General features: G+C 54.3%; 1 pseudogene; it reads right to left on the bottom strand.

Annotated features, from left to right (window-relative positions):
* Positions 1-2,503: 2,503 nt before the first annotated feature.
* LOC123394869 lies at positions 2,504-10,732 on the bottom strand (annotated as a pseudogene).
* Positions 10,733-14,992: the final 4,260 nt, after the last annotated feature.

Here is a 14,992-nt window from a genome sequence, read left to right on the forward strand (position 1 = left end):
CGCCCGCATCTCCTGGTCAGCAGCGCCCCCTGCCGGCCGGCCGCCTCCAGCCGTCCCCCCTGAGCAAAGTCTGGCCACTGAACCACACCACGTCCACCCCGTCCACAGCAGGCCTGGGGCACACGACCCGTGCACGCCTTCCGCGAAGTCATCCAGTATCTGCCAGGTGCGGGGCACTGCGGTTGACCCAGAGCAGCGGCCAGAACGACAGAGGCCCTGCTGCGCAGGCCGGTCCTGCAGCGGACTCCCTGGGTCGTCCCCCCACGAGGGGCGGTGTTAACAAATGCCTCTCCAGCAAATGCTTCCCTTCCAAGCCCAGAGGTGCCACGTGTCCTCGAGGATGGTGACTCACCCTGTGCTCTCACTTTCGGGACTGTCCCGCCGGCCTCAGTGTTCCGGTTCTGTGAACTCCTTCCAAGCACCGCCTGCGCTCCCTGTCCGCTGCGTTCACCTGGAGACCCCTCCTTGGCTGTCCCTGGGTTTCTGCCCCTGTTCCGAGCCCACCCAGCCGGCTTCTCTCCACTGCTGTTTCCTAGAAGAAATGGTCTATGGTTCATCACTGTCGTGTTTTCCTGTGATGCTCAACCTAACCCCAATTGATCAGACACTTTCTGGTCGACGGGTCACAGCTGCCGCCGACCTCGTGTGTCTCCTCAAGCGCGTGCATTAGTGACTTCTCCTGCGGGGTCGGGGGAAGTGGCTCCCACGACCGGATAGCAAACACCAGTGTGGCTTGGAGGGGCCACAGTGGGGCCGGACACCAAGGGGCAGGCCTGACCTGGGGGTGGCCGCTGTGGACCAGCAGAAAGGTGGTCAGAGAGGTGGGAGCAAGGCCTGGGGGGCAGGCAGAGGGGCGGGCGTGGCATGGAAGGGTTTCCAGAGTCTGCACGGCCCCTGCAGGGAGCACCTGTTCGGGGCCTGCGTGCCCGGGAGCTTCTGGAGGCAGGGGTACGGCAGCCCGTGGGTGTCGGGGACCCAGCTCCAGGTGAAGAGAAGCCATCGGGGGAACACTGCCATCAAGCTGGTAAGAAGGGCGGCAAGTGTGGGCGACCCCTCTCATGATTCTCCGGAGCCACCACAGACGGGTCCCGGTGGGCTCAGGTGCTGTCCCCGCGTGCCCCCAGCCAGGGCCTAGAGGCGGGAGGCGGCAGCTCCCCACCCTCCCGTCGGCGGCCCCGCTGTGGGGTCTCGCCGGCGCAGCGGCGTCTCGGGATCCAAGCCACGCTCGCTGCTGAGCCACGTGGACGGACCACAGACACGGCTGCCACCACCCGTGGGCATCGCAAGGTGGCTGTGGCCCCTGGGTCAGCATCCCTGGGGCTCTCGGGCCTGGGACCCGGTCCCGGGGGGCGCTCGGGGCTCGCAACAGAGCCAGAGCCAGAGGCAGAGGCCGAGGCCCGCCCCTGGGCCAACGCTGTGGACTTGGGGAGTCCTGGGGGCGTGGCCTCTGGACCCGCCACCAACCGTGGAAGCACCCAGTTTCCATGTGGACCCCCTCGAGGCTCCCAAGGCCACTGCACACATTCCCTGGGGCCACGGAAACCAAGTGCCCCCTGGGGGCATAGGCCGCAGACTGTTGGCACAGTCTGGAGGCCAGGACGTCCCGTCCGTCCATCCTGGGTCTTTCCGAGGAACCCGGCTACGTTAGGGGTAAAACTCGGACTCTTTCAGCAACTTCCCTATGGCTTCCTCCGAGCCCCAGGGGCTCCCGGAGGTTCCTCTCCGGCACAGTCGCCACCGACTCTCTTCCACTGAAGAGTCTCAGCCTCCAGGAACCCCCCACCCCACCCTCCCCCAGGATGGCCCGCCACGGCGGCCACCGTCTCGCAGCCGCCAGCCCCAGCCCCCCCCTCCAGACGGTGGAGCTCTATTCCACACTTGACCCTCAGAGCCTGACGCCATGGGGGCAGAGGGCAGAAACCCATAAATGTCAGATTTAGATCATGAAGGAGATGAGGGCAGGAGAGGCGGAGCGGACTTGCGGACGGGGCTGGGAAAGGCTGCTCCGGGGGCCACAGAGAGGAAGGGAGGGCAGAGAGTTCTGCTTATCAGCTGTTTATTTGGAAGCCTGGGATCAGGCTTTGACATACAGGGAGCCAGAGGGTCATTCCAGCTCCTGAGAGGAGGGGCCGCTCTCAGGGTCCCAGGAGTCCGAGCTGGGACCCTGAGAGCGGGAGAGAGGACCCTGAGAGGGGAGAGAGGGAGGGCCCTGGAGGGAGACGAGCCAAGTGGAGGCCCCGTCACTGAGAAGGGGGTCCCGGGGTCCTGTTCATCCTGAGAACGTGTTGCCCAAGCTGGGGTGCAGATGGTGAAGTCAGAGCGTGAAGTCAAAGAGCCCCAGAGCAGTGGCCTGGGAGTGGGGGCCCCCGCATCGGCACGGGCCACTTGACATTGCTGTCCAGACCCTCAGATCTTGCACTGGCAGCAGCAGGGGACATAGCAGCTGGACTGGGAGCAGCCACAGGAGCCACAGCCCCCCTTGAAGCCCCCACAGGAGCCACAGCTAGAGCAGGAACAGGCTGGCACACAGCAGCACACGGGCTTGCAGCAGCACACGGGCACACAGCAGCCGGAGCCACAGCAGCCCATGGTTCTGGTGGGCTGAGGGTGGAGCAGGTCAGAGGAGCAGGTGCGGAGGACAGAGCTCAGGTGCGGGGCCTCCTGGGCCGGGACCCCTTTATACACCTGCCGGCGGTCCCCGGGCACCTACTCCCCATGGCCGGGGCTGTCAGTGCCGCGACCACCTGTCTTCCCCGCCTTCCCAGGCGACGTGCTGAGGATGGGTTTTCAGAAGGTCCCCTTCCCCCAGCAAACGCCTCCCACCGGCCCAGCCATGTCTCCGCATGATCAGTAGCCCTCGCACTGCGACACTGCTGCTCCCGGAACACAAGCTGGCCGTGCCAAGAAAGAGACTCAAAACATAAGGGAAAATGTTAAAGGAACCAGTAATCTCATCACACAATGGGGACATTCCGGTTGATTCGCCCAATTTACCGTTCTCCTTAGATGGCTCCATTTCATTTTACATTTTAAAATTTTCTACGTAAACCTGGTTTTCGTATTTTTGCCAAATTTTCATCCATGTCATGAAAGAGGCTTAACTGGAGGGGACTTGCTAGCTCTGACCCGTCTGCAAACACGGGCGAGCACGGCCGACTGTGCCTTTCGGCTTGCGCGGGCCCCCGCACGGCGCCCGGTGCCGGCTGCTACGGGGCGGCCGAGACGCCGAGTGTGTCGGGGTGACCTCCTCTCGTCTCGTGGGTGTCCCAGTTGGAAAAGGGCACCGCATTTATGGCTTTACTTTCTTTTCAGTGAGGGTGATTTTTTTTTTTTTTTTTTTTTACTTTCTTACAAATTGTGTTTTCTTTGCATTCTCTGTTGCTTTGAGACATAATTTACATACAGAGGAGATGAGTGTCCTCGAACAACACGCTCTGCTTTCCACGGCCGCCCACGTGGGAGCTCGGGTTGGATATGTGCACTTAGGTAGGTCTTCAGTTAGCTATTGCCGAGAAAGTGTGAGAGCGCAGCAGACAGGAGGAGAGGGAGGAGGAAGCGGGCTCAGGCCCAGGACCCTGACATCATGACCGGAACCGAAACCGGGAGCCCCAGGTGGGGGCACGCGAGGACCCCAGCATGTTTTCATGGGTCTGGCGCCATGTGTCTGCCTTCCGGGCAGAAAGATCTTTTCGTGACTTCTGCCCGTTTCTTGACTGGGTTTCTTCGGGGGGTGGAGGCTGAGTTTAACAAGCTCTTTCTAGGTCCTGGGTACCAGCCCTTTCCCTGCTGAGACCCTCCGCAGATGTCTTCTCCGTCTGTGGGCTGCCTTTTCGCTTTGTTGACTGTTTCCTCTGCTGGGCAGAAGTTTCTTATCTTGATGAAGTCCCCAGAGTTCATTTTTGCTTTTGTTTCCCTGCCCTGGGAGACGTGTTGTTGCGGACGGAACTAGAGGGCATTACGCTCAGGGAAACGGGTCAGTCCGACAAAGACAAAGACCGCGTGATCTCACTGCTGTGGATTGTGAGAAACGAGACTGATGAACATGGAGAAGGAAGGAAAAATAAAATCAGAGGAAAACAAGCCATAAGAGACCCGTAACTCTAGGAAACACACTGAGCGCTGCTGGGGGGGCCTGGGGTGACTGGGTGACGGGCACGAAGGAGGCACGTGGTGTCACGAACACTGCGGCTTAACCCCGACTGCTGGACCCCTGAACGCGACTCCTGAAACCAGTGACATGCTACATGGTAACTACATTGAATTTAAATAAAGAATCGAAAATACATTAAGAATCTGAAAAAGGAAGCCCGGGCAGAGGCAGGGGAGCAGGGGCCGGGCGCCAGGGAGCCCGGCAGACGGCACAAGGGAAGCAGGGCCCGCAGCCCCCCGGGATGGCTCGGAGCAGGAGAGCGGACACCAGGGAAGGCGTGGGAAGCCCCGGTGCGCGTGGGAGCCCGGAGACAGGGCCCGGCGGAAGCGGAGGCCCCTGAAACGTGGTGCAGGCCTCGCTCAGTGGAGCTGAACCAGGCTAAAAATATAGGCGGCCTTCCGCAGCCTGAACGAGGGATGTGCCGGGGCGCCCGGGCGGCTCGGTCGACGGATCAGACTCTTGATTTCGTCTTGGGTCACGATCTCGGGGTCGTGAGATCGAGCCCCTCGGGTCTGCTTGGGATTCTATCTCTCCTTCCTCCTCCCCACGCTCTCTTTCTATAAGGTAAATAAATAAATCTTTAAAAAAAAAAAAGAGTGACACGTTCTGGGAAAAATGAAGCCAGAACACCGCCGACTAAGACATATGATTATCAAGTTACAGAATTCCAAAGATTAGCCCCGAAAATGTTGCCAAAACAGCAGATTCCCAGCCCTCTGTGGCGTGGGGCGAGGTGGGTGTGGGCGTCTGGCTGGTCCCAGATGTCTCTTGGAGTGTCCCAAGCCCAAACACACTGGAGCACTGTCTCCAAACACCTGATAAAAGCAAAGCTTTCCCCTGGGATGTGTGTGTCTCCACAGAGCACCACCCCGGCGAGAGAGGACAGGCAGGCAGCCCCAAACATGCTCGAGCCCACAGCACCCCCGGGCGCCCTGATCCACCAGAACTGGAGGCCATCGGCCTGGGACCGGCGCCGGGGGCGGAGGGATGAGCCCGGGCGGCCTCAGCAGAGGCCTGACATGTAATCCGTGGGTGTGGGTTACGAACAACAGGACCTTTCTCCCCTGTTCTGACTCTCCCTCTATCTTCCCAGTGAGCACGGGGATTAGAGTCGGCGAGGATCACAAGCTCCTTTGAACATCGGTTCTTGTTCGTTCGCGGCTGGCGGCCGCCGCGCTGCCTCTCGGCTGGGGCGGGAGGCTGAAGCACCCCTAGATTTCCGCACGTCCCTTCCTTCCTCCGAAACAGCACCCACTCCCGCAGCCCAGACATACCCACGCGGGGGGGGGGGTCCCTCCTGAAATACACGGAGGGTCGTGTTCATGTTCTTATTTTCAAACCGGCCCGGAGGCCGGCTGCAGATGGACGCGGCCCCGCCTGCTGAGCCCTGCATTTTTCTAATTAAGCCGCGTTTCTTTACATCAGTCCAGCCCACGATTTCTCTGATATGCAGTTTGCTCGCGTAAGCACATGCCTCGTTCTGTTTATTCTCCCCGTTTTGGACACCATCCGTGCTTGCAACCGGCCTGTCCACGAACCGGCCCCTGTGAGCAGGGCTCACGGCTCCTCCGTGACCCCGGCTCCGGTGAGAGCCGAGGGGTGCCTGGGTCTGGTCACCTGGACGGAGGCTCCGTGCCGGGACCCACCTCTGAGGTCTGCGGGCGGGCTCAAGCCGGCACCACGCAGCAAGCGTTCAGAGGGTCTCCCGACACGGAGGGGGTGCCGTGGGATCCCCTGTCATTGTTGTCCCTGATTCGCGACGCTCTCCATCGGGGCCCGAACCCCCGCCATCCCCCTTCTCCCGGCCCGCCCCAACGCTGCCCTGCCCTGATTTATCGCCCAGGTGATGGGTGGGCTCTCCCTTCCTCGTGATCCGTGAAGCCTGATTCTCCCACGTAATTCAAGAGTTAGGAACAATTCTCCCGTGACCTTCCGGGACTGTTAGAATTGCACTTAGATTAGTTTGGGGACACTCTTCTTTCCATTGCCACGTTGCTGTCAGGGGAGGGCTCACGCCAGGGCTGGGGTGTCCCGGGCACCAGCACTTCTGTTCTCCTTGTGGAAACGTCCCTCTCGTGTCCTACCTCGTGGTAGGAGTTCTGCGACTTTTGTGACTTGAGCGACAAGAGCAGTTGTTCTGGGAGCTTTGAGCAGGAGTTCTGCGACCTGGCTCAGCTCTCTTATCCTGATTTTCTCAATACCCATTCTGGCTGCTTTTCTTCGGAGATGGACGTGTCCCGTGCCGATTGTCCGCTTTTCTTTGCCCACAGTCACGACGGACCACATCTTGGTCTCACACGTGAATGTAGAAGGACGTGTCTGAACTTTCTGCAGTGACCGTCAGGGGTGCTGTGGGGATTGGACAGACAGACTTGATCGAGTTTTTAAGGGAGATTCTTCTGTCTCTCCACCTCTGGGCAGAAAAGTCATAAGTTGCTCATGGACCCTTTTCTTCACACCTGCTGAGCTGATCGTGTGAATTCTTTTCTTAGAATTCCTTAGCCTTCTTAGAATAAGCCCTCCTTGACTATGACTGGCTGCTTTCAAGGACCGACCTGATCGTTCCTGTATTTGCTTTAGAAATTGTGCAGTTCCATTCACACTGAAGCGGATTGACGATTTTCCTCTGTCTTACTGTGCTTTGCCGGATTCTGAAATGACAGTGGTAAAAGCGGCATGAGAGGGCGTGCTCAGCTGCCTTCCAGCTCACCCCAGCATTTGCAGGGGGGCTGTGGGACCTCATCGGTAAAGTCATCTGCGTCTGGGGCTTTCCAGGGCTCAGGATTTCTGGTGAAAATTTCACTGACTTTCAGGGTGATTGGTCGGTTCAAGCTTTCAAGGTCTTTTCATGTGGATTTTACTATTTCATTTTATTTTGGAAAGGTGTCCGTTTTTTCTAGATTCCAAATTTCCAGCAGATTTTCTCCCCAGATTCCTTTCTTGTGAGATCTGCTACGTGTCCATGATTTAACTTTGCTCAGGTTGTGTCTTGCTCGTGTGCATCTTGCTTCCTCTCCTGTGGCCCAGTTCTCAGACGGTTGTCTCCTCTGTTTTTCCAAAGATGCAGCATCCCCTGTTGCTTCACCGTTATTTTTCCTCTGCTTCTTTCTTATTATTTTAGTTTCATCCTGTGCTTTTTCTCACACCTTTATTTGAATGCTTGCCTTGTTTCCATTCTTTTCTCTTAAGCTCTAAATTTTCCTGGGTGGTCCTGGCTCAGGATTTCTCCTGAGGTTCTCAGCAAGGCATCGGTGGTGGCTGCGTCATCCGAAGGCTTGAGTGGGGTTGGAAGAGCCATTTCCAAGATGGCGCCCCACGTGGCTATGGGCCTCGGTTCTTCACCACGCGGGCCTCTCTGTAGGCTGTGACATGGCATCTGGCCTCCCCTGGCAGGGGTAGTGAAAGGGACCACACTGCCTTTTATGACCTCTCCTCCGATTCACACACCGTCAGTTCATTCCAAGGGAATCACTACGTTGTTGGTATTCTCATCTAAAGCCCTGTCCTCGGTCTTCAGGTGACCTTTCCTTGGTCACATAAATCACTTAGCCGTTCACCACCTGACACCATATTGCCCTGTCACGTTTGCTTTCCTCTTACTTTGGGAGAGGTGAGAAAACCCACACAACCAATCCTTCAAGCTTCATGGGAAGCCCACAGGAACTATCTAGGTTCACTTAGAGCCTCCTGTTCTAGTGGGTTCCCAACCGGATCTACAGACCACAGGTGGACATCAGGTCCTATAGGAATTCTTACAAATTTTACACACAATTCTATGTTTATGTTCATATGTATCGACTTGTCTAAGGAGACCCTCATTTGAATTTTAAAGAGGAGTATATGAACCACAAGTACTTAAGAATGGGTCTACAAGTGTGGTCCCCAACATGGATCACAGAAAAGCATATTAAAACCTATTTGTGTTTCAGCTTCAAAAATATGAAAAAATTAGCTAACATGCAATATATGACTGGATAGATCATATGCATATTACAGAAATTCACCTATTTCAGGGATGCATGCTATTAAATAAAAGCTGTTTATTGGGGCATCTGGGTGGTTCAGTGGTTAAGCCTCTGCTTTTGCCTCAGGTAGTGATCCCAGGGTCCTGGGATCAAGACCCATGTCAGGCTACCTGCTCAGCAGGAAGCCTGCTTCTCCCTCTCCCACTCCCCCTGCTTGTGTTCCCTCTCTCAATCTCTCTCTCTCTGCCAAATAATTTTTTTAAAAAATTTTAAGTTGTTCATTGAGGAGTTTCCCATCACAAAGGGTAGGATCCACTGTTGTGTTGGTAGTTCAGTGGGACATTTTGGGAACCTCTCCTAATGCATGTGCCCAACTGGGTGCAGACACCCCGGGTCCTAGAAGTCCAGAAGGGGACCCCAGCTCATTATCTGGGTCCCATCCTGATCCTCAGTCCTATTCTGATTCTGGGTCTTGTTCTAATTGCTGAGTCTTAACCTGGTTTAACTTCTGTCCTGATCCTGACTCCTGTCCCCACGGGTCCTGAGTACTGTACTGACCCTGAGTACTGCTCTTTTTTTTTTTTTTTCAAAAAGATTTATTTATTTATCTATTTGAGAGAGAGAGAGAGAGGGAGAGAGAGAATGAGCTGAGGAGGAGCAGAACTAAGCAGGGATCCCAACGTGGGGCTTGATGTCAGGACCCTGAGATCATATCTGAGCTAAAACCAAGAGTTAGACCTTAACCAACTGGGCCACTCAGGCACTGCTGAGTAGTGTTCTGATTCTGAGTCTTATCTTGATTCTGGGTCCCATCCTGAACCTAAGTCCTTTTCTAATTCTCAACCCAATCCTGACCCTGGGTCCTTTCCTGATCCCGAGTTCTATCCTAGTCCTGGGTCCTGTCCTGACCTTCAGTCCTGTTCTTCCCAGAGGCGACAGGCAGGACAGGACTGACCGGTCCAGAGCATTTCCCTGGACTCCATCCCCTGTGCCTTCTGTGGACAGTCCCTGGGCTTTCACGGTCAGGGCGGCACCAGGGGCGACATCAGGAACGTCATGAGACGGTGCAGGGGATTGAACCGTGTCCTTCTGGAACTTCAGAATCCGCCCTCATTGGGACATCAGGTCTTTGCAGGCGGAGCCAAGCTGAGGTTGTCCCGGACAAGGTGACGACCTAACTGAAGGCCGGTGTCCTCGTGAGAGCAAAGAGGAGAGGTGAGGTGCAGACGCACGGGGAGAAAGGCCACGTGAAGAGGGGTCAGGCTCCAGCGCGACGCAGGGCGCGTCAAGGATGCCGGCAGCCCCAGGAGCCGGAAGAGGCAGCACCGATCCTCCCGCAGAGCCTCAGGGAGCCCACGACCCTGCTGACTCCACCGAGGACCTGCAGCCTCCAGGCTGCGGGAGCAGGAACGTCTGCTGTCAAGCCCTCCACCTGTGGCCGCCTGCTCTGGAGCCCCAGGGGACCAATATAGGTCGCTGAGATGAGCCCGGCCTCCAAGCCAAGAGCCCTGCTCCCATCACCTTCCGCGGACACACGGACGGCTTTCCCGTCTGTCAGGGAGCACATGAGGGGAAACGGTGGACTGAAGGAAAAGTGCAAAAACAGCACTGAGGTTATTTTCAGATGAAAAACAAACAAACAAATACGATTTCCCTGGGAGAGTGGCACAACAGGAACCAGGAAGTGACCGTGTGTCCAGCATCTCAGCTGACCCTGGGCAGGTGTATAAAGGGCCCCGGCCCAGGAGGCCCCACACCTGAACACTGTCCTCTGCACCTGCTCCTCTGACCTGCTCCACCCTCAACCCACCAGAACCATGGGCTGCTGTGGCTGTTCCGGGGACTGTGGCTCCAGCTGTGGGGGCTGTGGCTCCAGCTGTGGGAGCTGTGGCTCCGGCTGTGGGGGCTGCTGTGTGCCCGTCTGCTGCTGCAAGCCCGTGTGCTGCTGTGTGCCAGCCTGTTCCTGCTCTAGCTGTGGCTCCTGTGGGGGCTCCAAAGGGGGCTGTGGCTCCTGTGGGGGCTCCAAAGGGGGTTGTGGTTCATGTGGGGGCTGCAAGGGGGGCTGTGGCTCTTGTGGGGGTTGCAAGGGTGGCTGTGGCTCCTGTGGGGGCTCCAAGGGTGGCTGTGGCTCCTGTGGGGGCTGCAAGGGGGGCTGTGGCTCTTGTGGGGGTTGCAAGGGTGGCTGTGGCTCCTGTGGGGGCTCCAAGGGGGGCTGTGGCTCTTGTGGAGGTTGCAAGGGGGGCTGTGGCTCCTGTGGCTGCTGCCAGTCCAGCTGCTGCAAGCCCTGCTGCTCCCAGTCCAGCTGCTGTGTCCCCTGCTGCTGCCAGTCCAGCTGCTGCAAGCCCTGCTGCTCCCAGTGCAGCTGCTGTGTCCCCGTCTGCTGTCAGTGCAAAATCTGAGGTTCTGTTAAGGACCTCAGGTGACTCCTGCTGGTCCAGTTTTCCCAAGCTGTGACCTGTACTTTATTGCTAAGTTCCAAACACACCCCAGGGCCATCGCCCTCTAGAAAGAAGACAAATTTGGTTGACGGTTCCTTGGGAGAAGCCTGTTTAATGTTCATTTTCTGCTGACTTTCCCATCACCTTCCGGAAGCATCTCCGTCCTCCCCAGACCCCATCCTGGTTGGCCCACCGACAGGCCCATGCTCCAGGTGGTGTCCTGTCTCCACTTTAGGAGGCTGTTAGTGTTGGTGTTCCACTGGGAACAAGGTTGTGGTTAAAGAAACACTTGGAGCTGCTCTGCGTGTCAAACACTGCTTTGTCTTAAATCGTATGTTTCCAATCAATAAAAATATGTTCACGGATTGAAACCCATGGCTTGTGCCTTCCTGTCATTGGTCATGACGACCATGAAGGTCGCTGCTGTTCTCATTCTGTTCTATTCCACACTTGGGGGCTGATGGATTTGTTGGTGGCGGCATTAGTGCCCCCCCGGGGTACGGCCAGCAATCACCCTGGCCACCCCTCTCCTCTGCGGTCTCTCTTCTATCCTCAGGACCCTCTCCAGCCATTGATGTGATAGAAAGAGGACAGTCCCCAAGGCCAGGGCGATAGAGGCCTAACAGCTGTGGGACAGTCCCAGAGCTCCAGACTGTCCCCTCCCTTCTTCCAGGGCTCTGCCCCCTTCCTCCTCCTCCTGCAACCACAGGCATAGCTGAATCCCTCAGTCCTGGTCAAGTGGTTGGGGCCTGGGAACCAGATGTTGCCATTCTCACCCACATCGGAGGACTGTGGTAAGACCAGCCTCTTGCCACAGGAAGCTCACACACCGGCTGAAGGAAGGGACTTCAGCTTCTGCATCCGTGTCCCAGCCCTTAACCTATCTGTTCCAATCTGCATAAAACACAAGGGATTGTCAAGAAAAAGAAAAACAGTGGCTGTTTCCCAGACTGAGGACCTTGGGAAATCATACTGTGAGGCCTCCCTTGTTATTCTGAGGCCTCCAACCACATTCTTTCAAAATTCTTAAAAGGCAGTATTAATAGAGATGAGTTATTTCAAGTCATTTGAAAACACAGTAATCTCCCGGTGTGATATGCCCTCACCATAGAAAAACACAAGAACAGAAATCTTAAGCCGTTTCTGGTAAACATTTTGTTGGTGGGTAACACCGATATTCTTACCCTGAGACAGCTCTGACCGTCTCAGTGAAGAGCAAATGTATAATTAGGTCAGGACCAGAAATGTGAGTGTGGGTGTGGGACTAATGAAGTTGAGTAAAAACCCTGTAGTGCTAAATGTGAATTTAAAATGCCAGTGTTGCAGTTATTATGTATATTATCTTTAAAAAACTGGTTTCCTATTCCACTGAAAGACCTAGAAAAATGGCCAGCCTGGTAGCTGTGAGCACTCCTTGTGCCAAACCTGTTGTTGTCAAATACCACTCCTCGTATCTAAGTGGGACCCGGGTTCTCCGCAGAAATGGGACTGGAAATGAGTAAAGTGAATATAGAACACCTCAGTGCTCCAGAAAGCCAAGAGATGACAAAGACTCCTCAGGTCATGTTGGAAGAAGCAGGGCATCAAGTTCAAAGAGGTCTCCAGGAGGTAAGTTTGGGGTAATGTTTACACCAATGTTTAAATGGACTGAAACAGAGGCACCTGGTGACTTAGCCAGTTAGGTGTCCATCTCTCAGCTCAGCTCAGCTCATGATCTCAGCAACACGAGATGGAGTCCTGAGTTGGACCATGTGCTGAGCAAGGAGTCTGTTTGGGAGTCTCCACCCCCTGCCCCTGTGCGCGCGCTCTCTCTCTAAAATAAATAAATAAATAAATATATTTTTTTAATGGACTGATACACATCAAGTATGCTTAAATCTATAAGCACAGAGTGATGCACAGATAATAATACAAACAATATACAAAATGCATAGTATCACAGCTATAAGGCGTTTTATGTAAGCCTCATGGTAACCACACACAAAAAACATTATGGTGGATATACAAAAGACAGACAGGTTCAAAGTATATCATTACAGAATATTACCAAATCCCAAAGGAAGACCGCAAGAAAAAAACAAAGGAACTACAAAACAGTCTGGAAATAATTGACAAGATGACAATAACTATAGTAAGTTCTTATCTATCATAATTCCTTTAAATATAAATGGATTAAACTCTTCAAAAGGTGTAGAGTGGATGGGTTTAAAGGAAAAAAGAAGTCCCAATTCCATGCTGCCTACAAGGGAGTCACTTCAGCTTCAAGGTCACACCGAGGCTGACAGTAAGGGATGGAGAAAGATCTCCTGCAAATGGGAAATAAAAGACAGTGGGGGAGGCTGTACTGCCACCAGGGAAAACAGACTCAAGGCAAAATGGTAACAAGAGACAAGGAAGGGCATTATTAATGACAGAGAGGATGTAACAATTATGAGTATTTACCCACCCAGCATCAGAGCACCTAAACATAGCAAATACCAACAGATCCGAAAGTAGTAATAGACACAATAACAGTAGGGAACTTCAGTGCCCCCTTTCATCAACAAACAGATCGCTCATACAGAAAATCAGTGAGGAGACATTGGGTTTGAACTATATTTTAAAGTTTGGTGTACAGGGCACCAAACACACATTCTTCTCAAGCGACATGGGGCGGTCTTCAGAACAGATCATTTGTTAGGTCACAAAACAAACCCTGAACTTAGGAGGATTGAAGTTGTATCGAGTGTTCTCTCTGACAGTAACGTCAGGAAACCGGAGAACAGTAACAGGAAGAAAATGGAAACCTTCACACAGAAGTGGAAAGTAAGCAACATAGCCCTGAACCACCAATGAGTCCAGGAAGAAATCAAAAGGGGCATCCAAAAACATCTTGAAACAAAAGAAAATGGAAGCACGTCGTACCAAAACATACAGGTTGCAGCGAAGGAGGTAAGTTGCTACCATTTCAATGCTTGTGTCCTCTCAGAATTCATATCAAAACCTTACCTCCTTCTCCCAATGTCCTCCATGTTATTCCTTATGCTCCACAAGTACGTGAGACCCTATGATAATTAACTCTCTCTGCTTGACTTATTTCATTCAGCCTAATCTCCTCCAGTTGGGGGAAATCAGAGGGGAGACAAACCATGTGAGACTATGGACTCTGAGAGACAAACTGAGGGTTTTGGAGGGTGGGGGTGGGTGGGTTGGGTGAGCCTGGTGGTGGGTGTTGGGGGGCACGGATCGCATGACGCACTGGGTGTGGGGCATAAACAATTAATCTCAGAACACTGAAAAATAAAATAAAATTAAAAAAAAAAACTTAACCCCTGAAGATGATGGTGCTAAGAGGTGGGACTTTGGGGAGATGCTCAGGTTATCAGAGAGGAGCCTCCTGAGTGGGATTCGTGTTGTTATAAGAGACCCTGCGGAGCCCCCCAGCCCCTTGTACCCCATGAGGACACAGGGAAAGGCATCACCTATGAACCAAGAGGTGGGCCCTCGGCAGCAACCACATTGAGTCTGCCAGCACCATGACCTTGGGCTCCCCAGCCCCACCATATAAGAAATAAATTCTGTAGCTCATGAGTCTCCCAGTCTGTGATATTTTGCCGTAGGAGCCCAACGGACTAAGGCAGGAGGTTATGTGACAAACACCGAGACGAAGAAACAAGAAAGATGTCAACTAAACAACTGCTCTTACATCTTAGGGAACTGGGGCCAAAAAGACAAACTAAGCTCCAGGTTGGCAGAAGGGAGGAAATGGCGCAGCTCAGGCGAGGAAGGGTGGGAGACTGTAGAAGAGTAGCCGAAAACAGCGGTGCGGTGAAGGAGGTTTTTGAAAAGATAAAAAAGAGAGTTGATAAAACTTGGGCTAGAGTAACTTAGACTCAAAGAAAACCTGAAGCGAAGCAGAGGACATTACAACAGACCCCACAGAAACGCGACGGATGGTAAGAGATTACCGCGGACAATCATTCACCGACAGAACAGGTACTTCCGACGTGTGTTTTTTTAACACCACAAAATCCTTCCTTTCTCAGCGCTCACGGACTGGATGTCCCACAGTGAACGTGACTCTCTTCCGACACGACGCACCTGGCGTCGGCAGGTGAAGGGATCTCATGGGTGAAGGGCACAGTCCCGCAGGAACACCCCCGGCCCCACGACTGCTGGTGTCACCTGTGCTTCTGACTGACCAGTGAGATGTCCAAGATTCCAACAACCCCTCCTTGGGTTTGACAGATTTGCTGGAGCCACCACAGAACTCACAGAAGTGTGTCACCCACTAGACGAATGGTTGCTGATAGAAGCATAAGCTCAGGCGCAGGGGGTAGAAGAGATGCAGGGAGCAAGGTATGGGGAAAGGGCGTGGAGCTTCCGCGCCGGCGAGCACATCACCGTCCCCCAAATCTCCCCATGTTCGCCAGCATGGGACCTCATCAAGTCCTGGTGTT

This window comes from Mustela putorius, unplaced genomic scaffold (assembly GCF_011764305.1).
Source record: "Mustela putorius furo isolate JIRA1106 unplaced genomic scaffold, ASM1176430v1.1 tig00000127_pilon_pilon_pilon, whole genome shotgun sequence".
Classification (NCBI taxonomy): Eukaryota; Metazoa; Chordata; class Mammalia; order Carnivora; family Mustelidae; genus Mustela; species Mustela putorius.